Source organism: Orycteropus afer, unplaced genomic scaffold, assembly GCF_000298275.1.
Source record: "Orycteropus afer afer isolate SDZICR_OR568_19922 unplaced genomic scaffold, OryAfe1.0 scaffold00232, whole genome shotgun sequence".
Lineage (NCBI taxonomy): Eukaryota > Metazoa > Chordata > Mammalia > Tubulidentata > Orycteropodidae > Orycteropus > Orycteropus afer.
In genome coordinates, this window is record NW_006921819.1 from 1,076,064 (window position 1) to 1,090,426 (window position 14,363).

Genomic DNA, 14,363 nt, shown 5'->3' on the forward strand with positions numbered 1-14,363 from the left:
GTTCAAACCCACCAGCCACTCCTCAGAAGGAAGATGGGGCAATCTACTTCTGCAGTGATACTGCCTCGGAAACCCAAGGAGGGTCGCTATGAGTCAGGTCTGACTCGACGGCACACAACAACAATAACAACAACAACATACATTACTAAAAGGACTGAAAGAAGATCTAAATAAATGGAAGGACATTCTATGTTCATGGAGAAGACTCACATTGTTGAAATATGAAAATTACCCAAAGAAATCTATAGATTTAATACAATCCCCATAAAAATTTGAACTTTCCTTGGAAAGATGGAAAAACAAGTCTTTCAATTTATATGGAATGGCCAGGGCCCAAAGCAATTTTTAAAAAGAACAAAAAAGTAGGAAGACTTATACTTTCTGATTTCAAATTATATTATAAAGTTACAGTAATTAAAACAGCCTGGGCTATTCTGTTAATCTAGATTAACAGAATAAAACTGACAGTCCAGAAATAAATCCATGCATCTATGGTCAATTGATTTTCGAGAAGGGTGCCAAGACCATTGAATGGGAAAAAAAAAATGGTCTCTTCAATGAATGGTGCAGTGACAACTGGATTGCCACATGAAAAAGAATGAAGCAGGACCCATACTTTATATAATCTATGAAAATTAACTCAAAATGGATCAAGGACCTAAATGTAAGAATAAAAACCATAAAACTCTTGGAAGAAAATACAGGATCAATGTTTTGGGATCCAGTTTTTACCAATGGATTCTTAGATATGACACTGAAAACACCAACAACAAAAGGAAAAAAACAGATAAATTGGACTTCATCCAAATTAAAAACTTCTGTTTATCAAAGGACTTTATCACCAAAGTGAAGAGACAATCTACAGATTGGGAGAAACTTATCAAATATATGGGGAATCATGCATTTGATAAGGAATTAATATCCAGAATATTAAACAAACTATAGCTCAACAAAAAGACAGAAAACCTAAGCAAAGAAATTGAATAGATATTCCACCACAGAAGATGTAGAACAAATGACCAACAAGCATATGATAAGATGCTTGGCATCACTGGTCATTGTTATTGTGGTGGTTAGGTGCCATTCAGTCAGTTTTGACTCATTGTGACACTATGTACAACAGAACAAAACACTGCCTGCTTCTCTTGCCATCCTTACAATCGCTGCTGTGCTTGAGCCCAGTATTGAAGCCACTATGTCAATCTTTCTTATTGAGAGACTTCCTCTATTTCTCTGGCCCTCTACTTTTCCAAGCATGATGTTCTTCTCCAGGGATCGGCCCCTTCTGATAACATGTCCAAAGCAAGTGAGATCAAGTCTCACCATTCTAGCTTCTAAGGAGCATTATGGCTATAGCATTTGTTGCTGTTGTTGTTGTGTGCTGTTGAGTCGGCCCGACTCATAGTGACCCCTCCTTGGGTTGCTGAGGCAGCATCACTATGGAAGTAGATCGCCCAACCTTCCTTCTGAGGAGTGGCTGGTGGGTTTGAACCGCTAGCCTCCTGGTTAGCAGTCAAGTGCCTTAGGCACTATGCTACCAGAGCTCCTGCATTTGTTCCTAGGGAGATGCAAATCAAAACCACAATGAGAAACTACTTCATCCTCATTAAAATGACTATGATTTTTTTTTTTTTTTTTTTAAAGCCCCAAAACCAGTAAACAAGAGCAGTTGTAGAGGATGTGGATAAATTGGAACTCTGATTCATTGCTGGTAGGAATGCAAAATAGTACAGCCTCTCAGAAAAACAGTTTTGCGGTTCTTCAAAAAGTTAAATAGAACTACCATATGACTCAAAAGTCCCAATCCTAGGTACATACCCCAAAGAAGTGAAAGCAGGAATGCAAATAGAAACTTGTATACTTATGTTCATTGTAGCACTGTTCACAATACTCAAAAGGTAGAAGCAATCTAAACGTTTATAACAGATGAATGGATAAACAAAATAGTTTACATTCATGCAGTGGAATATTACTCAACTATAAAGAAAAATGAGGTCCTGATACATGCCACAATGTGATAAACCTTGGAAACATTATGTTAACTTACTGAGAAGTAGTCACAAAAGTACAAATACTGTATTTATGTGAAATAAATATGTAGAAACCAAAGTTTATTACTGGTTCCAGAAGTGGGAGCTAGGTGGAAAGAGGAAGTCTTTGTTTAGGAACACTGGGTTTATGTTAAATGGTGGTGGAATAACATGATGAATGTAATCAATGTCACTGAATTGTATGAGTACAAAATGTTCAATTAGGAAAATATTATATATATATATATATATATATATATATATATATTTACCACAATAAAGCAATAAAAAAAATTAACAGGATACCTGAGATATTGGACCTCTCCCTTCCAGGTGTGTACTATAAAAGGTAGCTTTTACCAAATTGTGTTCATCAAGCAGCTCAGTGTGCCTGTGTTTAGTAGGGTGCAGTTAAGGACTCATGACCCTGGTCTGTGCTCTGGAGTGCTCACTTTCATTGAGCAAGTGCAGGAGTATTAGCAACACACACTTATTGAAAACAGACCTGGGAAGGGCTTCTCACATCTAATACATTGCAGACCCAGTAGATTGTAAAAGCAAATGAAGGCCAGTGACGTTGCTGGTTTTTGAAGCCTTTCAAAAAATTCAGTTTTAATCACTGGGTGAGGAAATATGCTGTTTAAATGATGTGATGTTATAAATATGATGGCATCTTTTTAAAGGTTTTCTAATGGCGTGTGCCCATCCTGAGGGTGTCACATGGATGTTTTATTTTTCTAACAAAATAGAAAGTATGACAGAGAAAGTATGCCAGTAATAGCTTTAATTCTCAATTGTATCTTAGATCCTATTTTTATTCAGACATGAAAGCATCCTAGCAGGTGGGATGGAGACCTCATGGGGGCTGGCGGTGGATATGGTGCTGGAACAGCAGCATGGAGTGTGTGTGTGTGGGGGTTCTTTTGGTTGACTTCTTGGATCCTTTCCAAGATGGCCCTTTTTTGTGTCCTTGGCATGGGCTCTGTGAGGTCAGGCATGTGCTTTAAGGAGCTAGCTGCACAAATGGCTTGACAGTGCTGTGGAGTACCCAGACAGAAGTCTCATTCCCAAAGACTTGATGAGGATGAAATGTGTTTAGTAACACTCCCCTCTCTCCTCCCCTGGGCCTTTCTGACATGACATGCCCCTATGTAAGAACATCATGTGATCATGCCCTTTCTCCTGCTGGTAAATACTCTCACCTCTATAACTGAGGGTCTCAGTCCACTTTGAATCTCAGATTTCTGATAGTAATGGGCTGAAGCTGGGTGAACACCGTCTGCTTCCAGACAGTGATGCAGGTCACTCAGCCATGCTGTTGTGGACTGATCAATTCTATCCCTTCCTCTATAGACTGCCCATATCTTTGCCCACTCCCTCCCCCAAGCGTATTAGCTCCACACAGTTGATTAAACCCATCAGAGTCTTAGCCTCGTTTAGACACTTGCCATGGGGTCTTGTCAATTCCAACTTATGGTGACCCTGTTTGTTAGAGTAGATTTGCATTCTACAGGATTTTCAATGACTGATTTTTAGGAAGTAGGTCAATGGGGTTTTCTTCTGAAGTGCTTCTGGGTGGACTCAAACCTCCAACCTTTTGGTTAGCAGCTGAGCACATTGACTGTTTGTACCACTCTGAACTCATTTAATCATACCTTGCAAGACATAGTATATTTGAGTTAGAGTAGTAGGTTTACTCTTCTCTTAAGCTTCAGGTGTCAGAGCCTCTTCTCCCCTTGGGGCTTCCTTCCTGCTTTCCCTCCTCTCAAAGCCAAAGGACCATGGTAAACAACATCAGCACAATCAGATCAGGAGGATAGTTCTAACTATACCCAGAAACTAGAACTGGCAGTGATGCAAAGGAGATATTACCACAGTCCCATGCAACTATGGAGCTTGCAGGTAGGCTGCCTCCACTCCCACTTTGTAGATGCTTCTTGGAGGTGGGCCACTGCTTCTCCCGTGTAGTCATCCTCCAAGCCCACTTCATCTTCTCTTGTGTGAAACTCTGCCACACATATTACTCCTCCTCTCCATCCAGTTCAACCCATCTAACTCTGTTAACCCATAACCTTGCCTTGACCAGAACTGGGAGTTACACACTAGGGCTACTCAGTCTTTTCCTTCAAGAGATCAATTATCTGCTATAGTAATTGGTTACTATATTAATTTTAGAAAACATGAAACTAGAGTAAATCACAAAAAAATAGATATAAACATCACTTTTAATTATATATGCAGGGATTACATTTTGATAATTTTAAGTAAATGTACATATGTGGTATGTAGTACATATATATACCGACACATTTGGATTCAGGTGTTTTAATTACGTGTTAATTGTGCATTGGCCTACATACTTTCTTCTTGCTTTATTCATTGTCTTATCTGAACTAGGAATTAGAATGCATTCTTAATCCTTCTGGTCTCAGGTTCCCCAGCTGCAACTGTTTTCCTTTTGAATTTATTAAAAGGCTGATATGGAAGTAAGTTGTTACTGTAAGTAATTAATGTTACTCTCTCTCTTGGTCTCTCATAAGATTGAGTCCACAATGAACAGCAATTGCTGTTGAGTGGATTCCGACTCATGGCGACCCCATGTGTGTCAGAGTGGAACTGTGCTCCATAAGGTTTTCAATGACTGATTTTTTTGGAAGTAGATCATCAGGACTTTCTTCGGAAGTGCCTCTGGGTTGACTAACCTCCAACCTTTCAGTTATCAGCCCAGCAAGTTACTGTTTACACCACTCCATAGCCATCCCAGTGGGGTGAATTGATATCTCATTACAGTTTTCATTTGCATCTCCCTAATGACTAATGAGGAGACCTGGTGGTGTAGTGGTTAAAGCACTAAGCTGCAAACTGAAAGGTTGATGGTTCAAACTCACTAACCACTCCATGGGAGAAAAATGTGGTAGAAAGATGTGGCAGTCTGCTTCCATAAAGATTTACAGCCTTGGAAACCCTGTGAGCAGTTCTACTTTGTCCTATAAGATTACTAGGAGTTGGAATAGACTCAAGTAGCAGTGGGTTAATGACTAATGACATGGAGCATCTTTTCATGTGCTTGTTATATACATTTGTATAAAACATTTGTATACAAAGAAACTAAGCCACCTTAGAACCTACCAGTTCATGGTTCCCCATGAATTGATCCCACCTCAGGGGACACTATGGCCCATAGGGTTTTCAGTGGGTGATGTTTTGGAAGTAGATTCCTTTGTTTTGAAATGCCTCTGAGTAGACCTGAACCTTCTACCTTTTAGTTAGCAGCTCAGTGCTTAACCATTTGCACCATCAAGGGACTCCTGAGTCCACAATAGGCTTCTAATAAAAAATTCTGAGTTGATTATTATTATTATGTTTTTTGGTCCTGGGCATGTTGTCTGTTAACTTAACTTCATGTGAGGGACTGTCCACATTTCACGGTCAGGTTCCTGAAGATCAGCCTGTGCTGTGAAGATAAATAGTTAAATTGGAGCAAAAGTGTCAAAGGTCCTTCAGAAATGCAGCCTTATGCAGAGAGACCTAAAAATCTCTTTCCCTAGAAACCTTATCTGGGAGTGGGATCACCAGGAAAAGTTGTAAGTTTTATGCACTACAAAGGCTCTGCTGTCTTCTCTTCATCTCTGACTGAAGCCCTTGAGGTTGAAGAAAACTGTTGGCTAGAGTTCTAAAGGCTTCAGATAAAAGCTTTGATTTGTTAATTAAATTTTTACTATCTGCATTTGATATCTCAGCCAAATTGTATCCGTTGCAGGATCAACAAGAAAGCCCCTCACTTCAAAGGGCGCCCATGCGGTGACCTGTGATTATGGGTTTATAGCTTGGGAAGCCTGTCTGGATGCACCTGCAGCCTAGTGCCCACCATCACCATACCTGCCTATTCCCTCCACAAGAAAACAAGTACTCTGTTTGGAGGTGGTGGAGGCTCCCTTAGCATCCCTGTTGCACAGATAGGGTGGCCAAGTCCCAGTCACCTATCCTGTGCTCTGCCTCCCCCCCCCCCTTCCTCCTGGCCCTGTGCTACACAATGCACCACTTCCCGCAGACATCCACACATGCTCCTCTGTCCCTGGGCAACCTGAAGAATGGGCCTTCTGGTTATCTTTCCTCAGGGATGTCTCAGTGAAAAATGGCTCTTTTAATGAAAACTGTGAAAGACCAGAGCCATGCTGGGTGAGGTCACCTGTGGGCCTCAGGCAGAGTGTGTCACCCTTTTCCCCCTGTTAGCTGTCTGGGACTGTTGTTTTCCCCCTCTCCTTTCTTTCATTCCCTGTAGGGAATAGATACTATTAAAGGGCATTTAGAGGCCCTATGGTAGGATGGCTGACTTTAGAGGAGTAAATTCCAGAGTCAGGATGGGGTATTTTTCACATGAATGCCATCAAAATCTGCAAACTGTGTTTAGGACTTATTGCTGCTGTTTGACATATCATGCTTCCTTATTTACCTGCTCCATCAGAGCAGAGCAGAGCAGGTACCAGCCTCTCACACTTTCTGCCAGTCTGTCTGGTGGACCAGTTCTAATGTACACTTTGCTTTTACTAGTTCTTCTTGTTCTTCGTGTTTATTTTTAAAGTACAATTTTGATACTATTGTTTAAATAAAAAAAAAAGTCTTCTTAAATAGCTTTATTTAGGAAAGTTGAACAGCCATAAACAAATATACTAGTCAAAAGTAGAGATTTCAACTTAAAAAGCAGCTGGAAGGTGTATAGTTTTGATCAAAGAGGTGGGAATGGACTTGTTCTCAGACTAAAAAGTCTGGAAGTTTCAATTTTCATTGACTCAGTCATACCAACTGAGCCAGCATGTGAGTGTGGTATGTGTGTGTGTTATGTGTGCCATGGGTTGTGTGTGTATAGTGCAAATGTGTGTTTGTCATGTGTGTGGTGTGTGTGTACTGTGTGTGCATGTGTGTGGTTAGTATATGATTATGTGTGTGGGTGTGTACCACCACCACCCACTGCCATTGGGTTAATTCTGACTCATAGCATCCCTATAGGACAGAGTAGAACTGCCCCCTTAGGATTTCCCAGGCTGTAAATCATTGTAAAGCAGACTGCCTCATCTTTCTCCCATGGAGCATCTGCTGCGTTTGAACCACTGACCTTTTCATTAGAAGCCAAATGCTTTAACCACTGTGCCACCAGAGCAACTTTGTATGGGTATGTGGTGTGTGTCAATAATAATGCCAGGAGTTTCTGCTCCTTCTAGATAATGATACTATTTATAACTTGGCTTTCATATCAGAATAATTTGTTCTGCCAAGTTCTAGAAATGGTAGTTTACTTCAGACCTTAAACAAACAAACAAACAAACAAAAGACAGAGAAAGAAGAACTGCTTACAAGAATACAAAGAAAAAGCATACACCCACCCAAAACTCAAAAACTCAATTGAAAAATAAATAAGTCTTTCTCAAAATGTGCATGAAGTTGAGAAACCATAGCTAGAGAAATAACATACTCTTAATACCACACATTTAAATCCTATTGGTCGTTCCAAAACATTGTTCTATAATTGTTGAGTTGAAGTCCTTATTATCTTCACATAGAATATTTTAAGAGATAAATCTGATGTGCTTTCCACTATGAACATTTTGTGTGCCTTGGAACCCAGAAGTGTGTGTACTACTAGCCATGCCTATTGTGAGCTTGAGCATCAGTATTATAATTGTGTTTGTCTAAGGGCCAAAGTCTTCTCTCACACAGCATGCACCATCCTTCAGCAGGGAGGTGCCCTGCAAGTTTGCTTTGTGATGATGTGGGCAAGAACAAGAATGTGAGGAGCACAAGGTGAGGCTCTGAGAAGAGATGCTTCCTCCAGAGGATTTTTATACATGATTCTAAAGAAGGGAGAAGCAATCCTTTCCTGAATGTCTTTTCCCTCCATCTGCCCCTGAAACAAATGTGAACTAAAAAATATAAACCCAAAACTTGCAATGTCTTCAGGTGGGGTTGGCACATTATAGAAAATGATCCAGTCTCCTATATTCTTTTATGACCACCATGAGGAATGGGATCTCTTGTAGCACAGTCCTAAGGCACTTGACTGCTAACCAGGAGGCTGGCTATTCAAACCCACTAGCCACTCCTCAGAAGGAAGGTTGGGCAATCTACTTCTGTAGTGATATTGCCTAGGAAACCCAAGGAGGGGTCACTATGAGTTGGGTCCGACTCGACAACACATGACAACAACAACATGAGGGATATTCATATTATTTCTAATTTGCAATCTGATGTGACTTTATGGTTTAAGAAGAATAAGAAACTAGACATGATGCTGAAGTAAGGTACTGGGGTTTCCATAGTCTATTTCACACTTAACCTGGTGGCTCAAGGAAGGGCTCATCTCTTGCTATGTCAGAGAAAAAGGACACCGCAAAATCGTTCTTAAATGGAGTCAATGTGTTTCTCAAAATATCATCATTACACCTTTAAGGCTATTTTACATGAGTGTGGTTTCTTGACTGTCAAATCACTCAGAGATTAAAATGAGAAAATATGATTAAGATTCGTATCTTCAATAAATTCTTAAACAACAATGTTAAAATTTGTTTGAAGTCTGTGTAGTCCTTAACCATATTAAGGGCCAAGATGACAAATTAAGATGGATATAAATAGACCAGGATCAGTGTCTGATTGGCTTGATAGCTATCATCACTTTTCTCTTTCTCTCCAGGTCAATAGCAAGATGATACAATTTTATAATAAAACATGATAATAAACCAATGCCAAGTGCTGCCCCTCCAATGTAAAGGAGAGTTGAAAATCTTACCCACAGGGTATGTGCCCTGTGAACAGCTTCTTCCTGACTCATTCTTCCATTCTGGGGAGGCATGTTAATGAAAACCTCCCATGTGTGTTTTGACAAGTCCTTTCAAGTCACATAAGTTTGGCACAAATGAACTAGAAGGGGCAAGAAGCTCCTTGGACAAAGGCTGGGGGAACCCTCTTCTAGCTCCCAGGCTTCATTTCTGACAACCTGAGGAAAACCATGAGCTCTTTGGTGGGAAAGCCCCTGGAAAGCCACCTTAATTGGCTGTATATCAGAAAATGCAAACTTGGCTTCTCCATAACAAAGGGGAGCAAGATTGTGCAGGAAGTGTACACATAGAACTGCTAAGCAGAACTGGTTGCAGTGGACATATGGCCAGACCCAGCTTCATGTCCAAAAGAGGGCGAGTAAAACAAGAGACAGGAGGAGAGCTAAGTGAGGGCCACCTGCACTGATGGAGAAGGACCTGTTAAGTGTTGCTGCCTGCCACAACCATGCCCAGTGTCCTGGAGTGACCTGGGAGGTTGCCATCTCACACCCTCTGCAGCTGAACATTGAGTCACAGTCCCTGCCCTGTCACTTATGAGTGAGGTGACCTTGGGAAAGACAATTTTTTATCTCAGAGTGTTATCTTTCTTATTGATCAAATGGGCTAGTAGCACCCACTCATAATGGCTGTCATGAGGATTGAACGAATTCATGTGTGTACGACCTTAGAACACTCAGCTCTACAGATATTGCTTCTGTCATTATTACTACCAGTTAAGAGCCTGAGTATCTTGTTCATGAACTTAAACATCTCCGTGGCATGTCCCTCGATCACTCTGAGAGCAGATAGATAGGGTAAAAACCATCTTCTAATGCAAGCAGCCAAGCACTTCACTGCTATTCCATCTGAGTTTGGAGGGCATGGGAAAACTGCCTCTTTGGTACATAAAACAGAGAGGCTTGGCCTGCCTGTGCTTCACAGGTACACACTATGTCAGGTAGAAACAGAACCAGAATCCTCCACCAGTACCTCTTATCATGGGGATATGAGAGGATATGGAACTTTGCTTGTGGCTCTTCCAGGAATCGGTGTGGGCTAAGAGCACAAGTTTCTGCTCTGCCACACACTAGCTGTGTGATCTGTGCAAGTCAATCCATCAGGAAAATGAGAACAATAAATAATGGCTCTTTAACAGGGCTGTCATGACGATTAAATGAGTTAATGTGTGTCAAAGCACTGAGAACCTGACAGGGACTAGGCACTACAGGAGTGGCAGCTCTTTCTACAATTATTTCTGTTAGCAGTTTATAGGGACTCTATTAGGTGGTGCAATTGGTTGGCACATTTAGCTAATATCCAGAAGTCTGGAGATTTGAATACACTCAGAGGCTCCTTGGAAGAAGGGCCTGGTGATCTACTTTCAAAAATCAGCCATAGAAAAACCTGTGGGGTGCAGCTCTACTTTGACACACATGGGGTTGCCAAGAGTTGTAATCGACTCAATGGCAACTGGTTAATAGAGACCCAAGTTCTTGGTCACAACACCTCTGAATAGAAAGTGGAGGAGTTAGTAGTCATTTATTAATAAGTCAATAAACATTTCCAGATGTATATTCTGTTTGATGCTCTGCTAGACCCTGAGGATGCAGAGTTGCATAGGATGTGGGTCTTCCGTATTCAAAGAGCTCAGTGTCTATCGGGAGCTATAGAAGGAGAAGGAAGTCTTTGAAGCACATATAATAGGTGCAAAAATAGAAGGTGAAATAGAGGAGGTAACCTAATGTAGGGAGTTGTCCAATGAAACAGGAGATGGGGAGGGAGTGGACCTGGCTTCCCTGAGGAGACCTTGAGCTGATGCCTACAGAATAAACAGATGTAAACCAGGCAGGCAAGACTGAGGGAAAGGAATGTACAAGTGACTGAGGGCATTTCCCCATGTCTTGGGGCCTGAGGAGCAACAGTTGGGTAAGGCCAGTGTTTGGAGTGGGTGGGTCAGGTGATAATGAGAATGGAGAAAGAAAAGAGCCAATTTATGGACGATCTTCTTGTCATGGGGGGCGGGGTCTGAACTTTGAATTGAGGCAATGAGGAGTCATGGAGGGCCCTAAGAGGAGGAGTAACATGTTCAAGTTTGTCTTTTACAAAGACTCCTTTAAGTCAGTGTGGAGAAAACAGAAGGGAGGAGGTTAGTGCAACCAGGAAAGAGGAAGGCACAAACCAAAAGCAGTGGCATTAAAGCAAAGGGACAATTCAAAGGATATTTATGAGATCAGGTTACTGTGATTAGTAAGATATGGATAGTGAAAGTGAAAGAAGAACCAAGGATGAATTTCATGTTTGTAAAACTGTAGGGATTAGTGATGTGTTTGTGTGTGTGTGTTTGTGTGTGTGTGTGTGTGTGTGTGTGGATTTGGGGATAATTCAGAAGTAGAGAACCTTCTTGGTACCCCTGAGTTCATGCAAGTGACTCAGAACCAGTGGAGTCACTCAGGGAGTGTGGGGGATATGGACTATACTGGGTGACACTATCAGAGGAGGCAATATCAAAATGACTATCTATAAAATTTTTGTGCAGTGTTTCAGTAGAAATTTATTATATATTTTTAAAAATTATTCCTGTAGTTAGTTATAACAACAAAAATATTTTTTTGGAAACCCAGCTTACAAGCATCAATACATCTACAAGACTAAAACTCTATGCTAATTTACTTTTTGAACCTTCTAGTGCACTCTGTCAGTATTACACAATTACAACAATGCTTCAAATCATGTGGTCTTGTCTGCATGAGCTATAAGCATGCACTGTTGTTTTTGTGGCTGCCAGTGTTTTTTATAATGGCTGATTTTGTCAAAATTTCTGGTGTTTTAGATCTAATATCATGGTAATTAGTATTTGTGAAGCTATATCAATAACTTTTTTGAGAATGAAGTGATTAAAGGAAAAGGAGAAAAATTTAAAAAAGGCCTTTGCTCAGTTACTAATAGTTTTGTAACTAATACAATTCAATGCAGAAAGATTTAAACAATTTACTGCATTAATTCATCTAATCAAAAACACATTACATTTAAACAGTTTGCAACTGTATTTGTCACATTTTAGTCTACGATTAAAATTGATACCAAACATTACTGAGGATTTTATATGGTCTGGTACTGGAGGAAGTCCACAGAGGTGGAGGGAACTCAAGTTGGACAGGAACTCAATATGGGTCCGCAGAGTGTGAGCAGGAATGTCAAAGACTGTTATAATTAAAGTGGGCATTGACATTTGATCATCCCAGAATGGAGAACTTAACTATTCAGGGCCTGTGTTCCTAGTTTTTAGGAAAGATGTTTTCTCACTCCCTTGAAGTATGCCTCGCTACATAACTGCAAGGCTAATAAAAACGTATCCTATTGCAGATGTTCACATGTACAGCTTTCTCTTCTACTGCTGTGGAGATGATGAGTCCTGAGAAAACAGGGAGGTACCGGAAGTTTGGATGACTGTGCCAGGAAGAGTCACACAGTCCTGCGGAGCACTGTGAATGAGTGAGAAATAAAGCCATGGGATATGGAATTGTTTGTTTCCAGTGTAACCCAACCTATTCTTGATTATATAGTGGTGGAAGCATGAATGCATAAAACGCAATACAGGCAGTCCTTGTGTTAAGAATGAGATTCATTTTTAAGTGTATCTTTAAGTCAATTTGTAGATAAGTCAGAACACATGCATATGGTTCTTATTTAGCCCTATTTTAGTGCAAGGAGTTCTGGTGGCACAGTGGGTAAGGCACTGGGGTGCTAACAGAAGGTAGGTAGTTCGAACCTACCAGCTGCTTTGTGGGAGAAAGATGAAGCAGTCTGATTCCATAAAGATTAATAGCCTTAGAAACCCGATGGGCATCTCTATGAGTGGGAATTGACTTGATGGCATTGGATTTGGTTCTCTTTTTTTGTTTGTTTCAGTGCAAGAAAAGGCTTGAAACCTTTTCAATGATTTGAAAGCTCAGTTTAAAAGTCTCACTTTCCTATTCCACAAAAAGAATTAGAACAGAGGACCATCAGAGCCCCTTCTAGCACTAAGCCCCTACGGATAAATAAATTTCTGAATATTGACGATGGAGAAGAAGTTAAAAATGAAGAGTTGTAGGACAGAATGTATGGTCAGATCCAGAGAGAAGTAAGATCAAGCAGGCCCCCTCTCTGCCTCCAGTTATCGCTGGAGGGGATCATTTTCCTTCTCTGGGTGGGGAAGAAGGGAGAAAAGACTCCACTGGGGACTCAGAGCTGGCCCTGAGCTATTTGGTCAGCTTTCCCTCTGTGTTTAAGAGGGTTTAAGAACCAATGAGATTTCATTAGAATTTGTCTTGTAAAATTAGTGTATTCAGAATTCTCAGTAACCAAAGTCATTTTCTCTAGGAATAGTAGTAAGGTAAGGAACTCTGGTGGTGCAGTGCCTAAGGCATTTGATTGCTAACCAGAAGGCTGGCAGCTCAAACCCACCAACCAATCTGTGGACTTCTGTAAAGATTTACTGCCTCGAATCAACTAGATGGCACTGAGACTGGATTGGTTTTCAGTAGTACGGTGGTAGAAAAATCTGGAAAATAGGTTCTCAATGTGTGGTTTTTTTTTTTCTCCTTTCTTTTGTAAACTTCATAACTAATGCTTATGTGTTCTGACTTAAGAAAACGGCCTCTCTTACCATCTGCTTGTTGTTGTTGTTAGGTGCCGTCGAGTTTTTTCTGACTCATAGCGACCCCATGCAGAGCAGAATGAAACAATGACCAATCCCGTGCCAGCTCCATGATCCCTGCTATGCTTGAGCCCATTGTCACAGCCACCGTGTCAATCCATCTCGTTGAAGGCATTCCCTTCCTTCCTCGACCCTCCACCTTACCAAGCATGACATCCTTCTCCAGAGAATGGTCCCCTCAGACAACATGACCAAAGTAGGTGAGACGAAGTCTGGCCATTCTTGCTTCCAAAGAGCATCTTGGCTGCACTTCCTCCAGGACAGATTTATTAGTTCTTTTAGCAGTCCCTGGTACTTTCAGCATTCTTCACCAGCACCACAACTCAAAAGTATCAACTCTTTTCCAGTCTTCGTTATTCATTGTCCAGCTCTCACATGCATACCAGGTGATTGGAAATATCATGGCCTGTGTCAGGCACACCTTAGTCCTCAAGGAGACATCCTTGCTCCTCAGCACTTGAAAGACTTCCTTCGCAGCCGACCTGCCCAGTGCTACAGGTCATCTAATGTCGTGACTGCTGCTTCCATTGGCATCAATTGTAGACCCAAGCAATGTGAATTCTTTGACAACCTTAATCTTTTCTCCATTTATCATGATGCTGCTTATTGGTCCAGTTGTGAGGATTTTTGTTTCTTTATATAGAGATGTAATCCATACTGCAGACTGTGTTCTTCAATCTTCATCAGTAAGTGCCTCAAGTCATCCTCACTTTCAGCAAGCAAAGTTGTATCATCAGTGTATCTCAGGTTGTTAATGATTCTTCCTCCAATCCTGATGCCACGTTTTTCTTCATAAAGTCCAGCTTCTCAGATTATTTGCTCAGC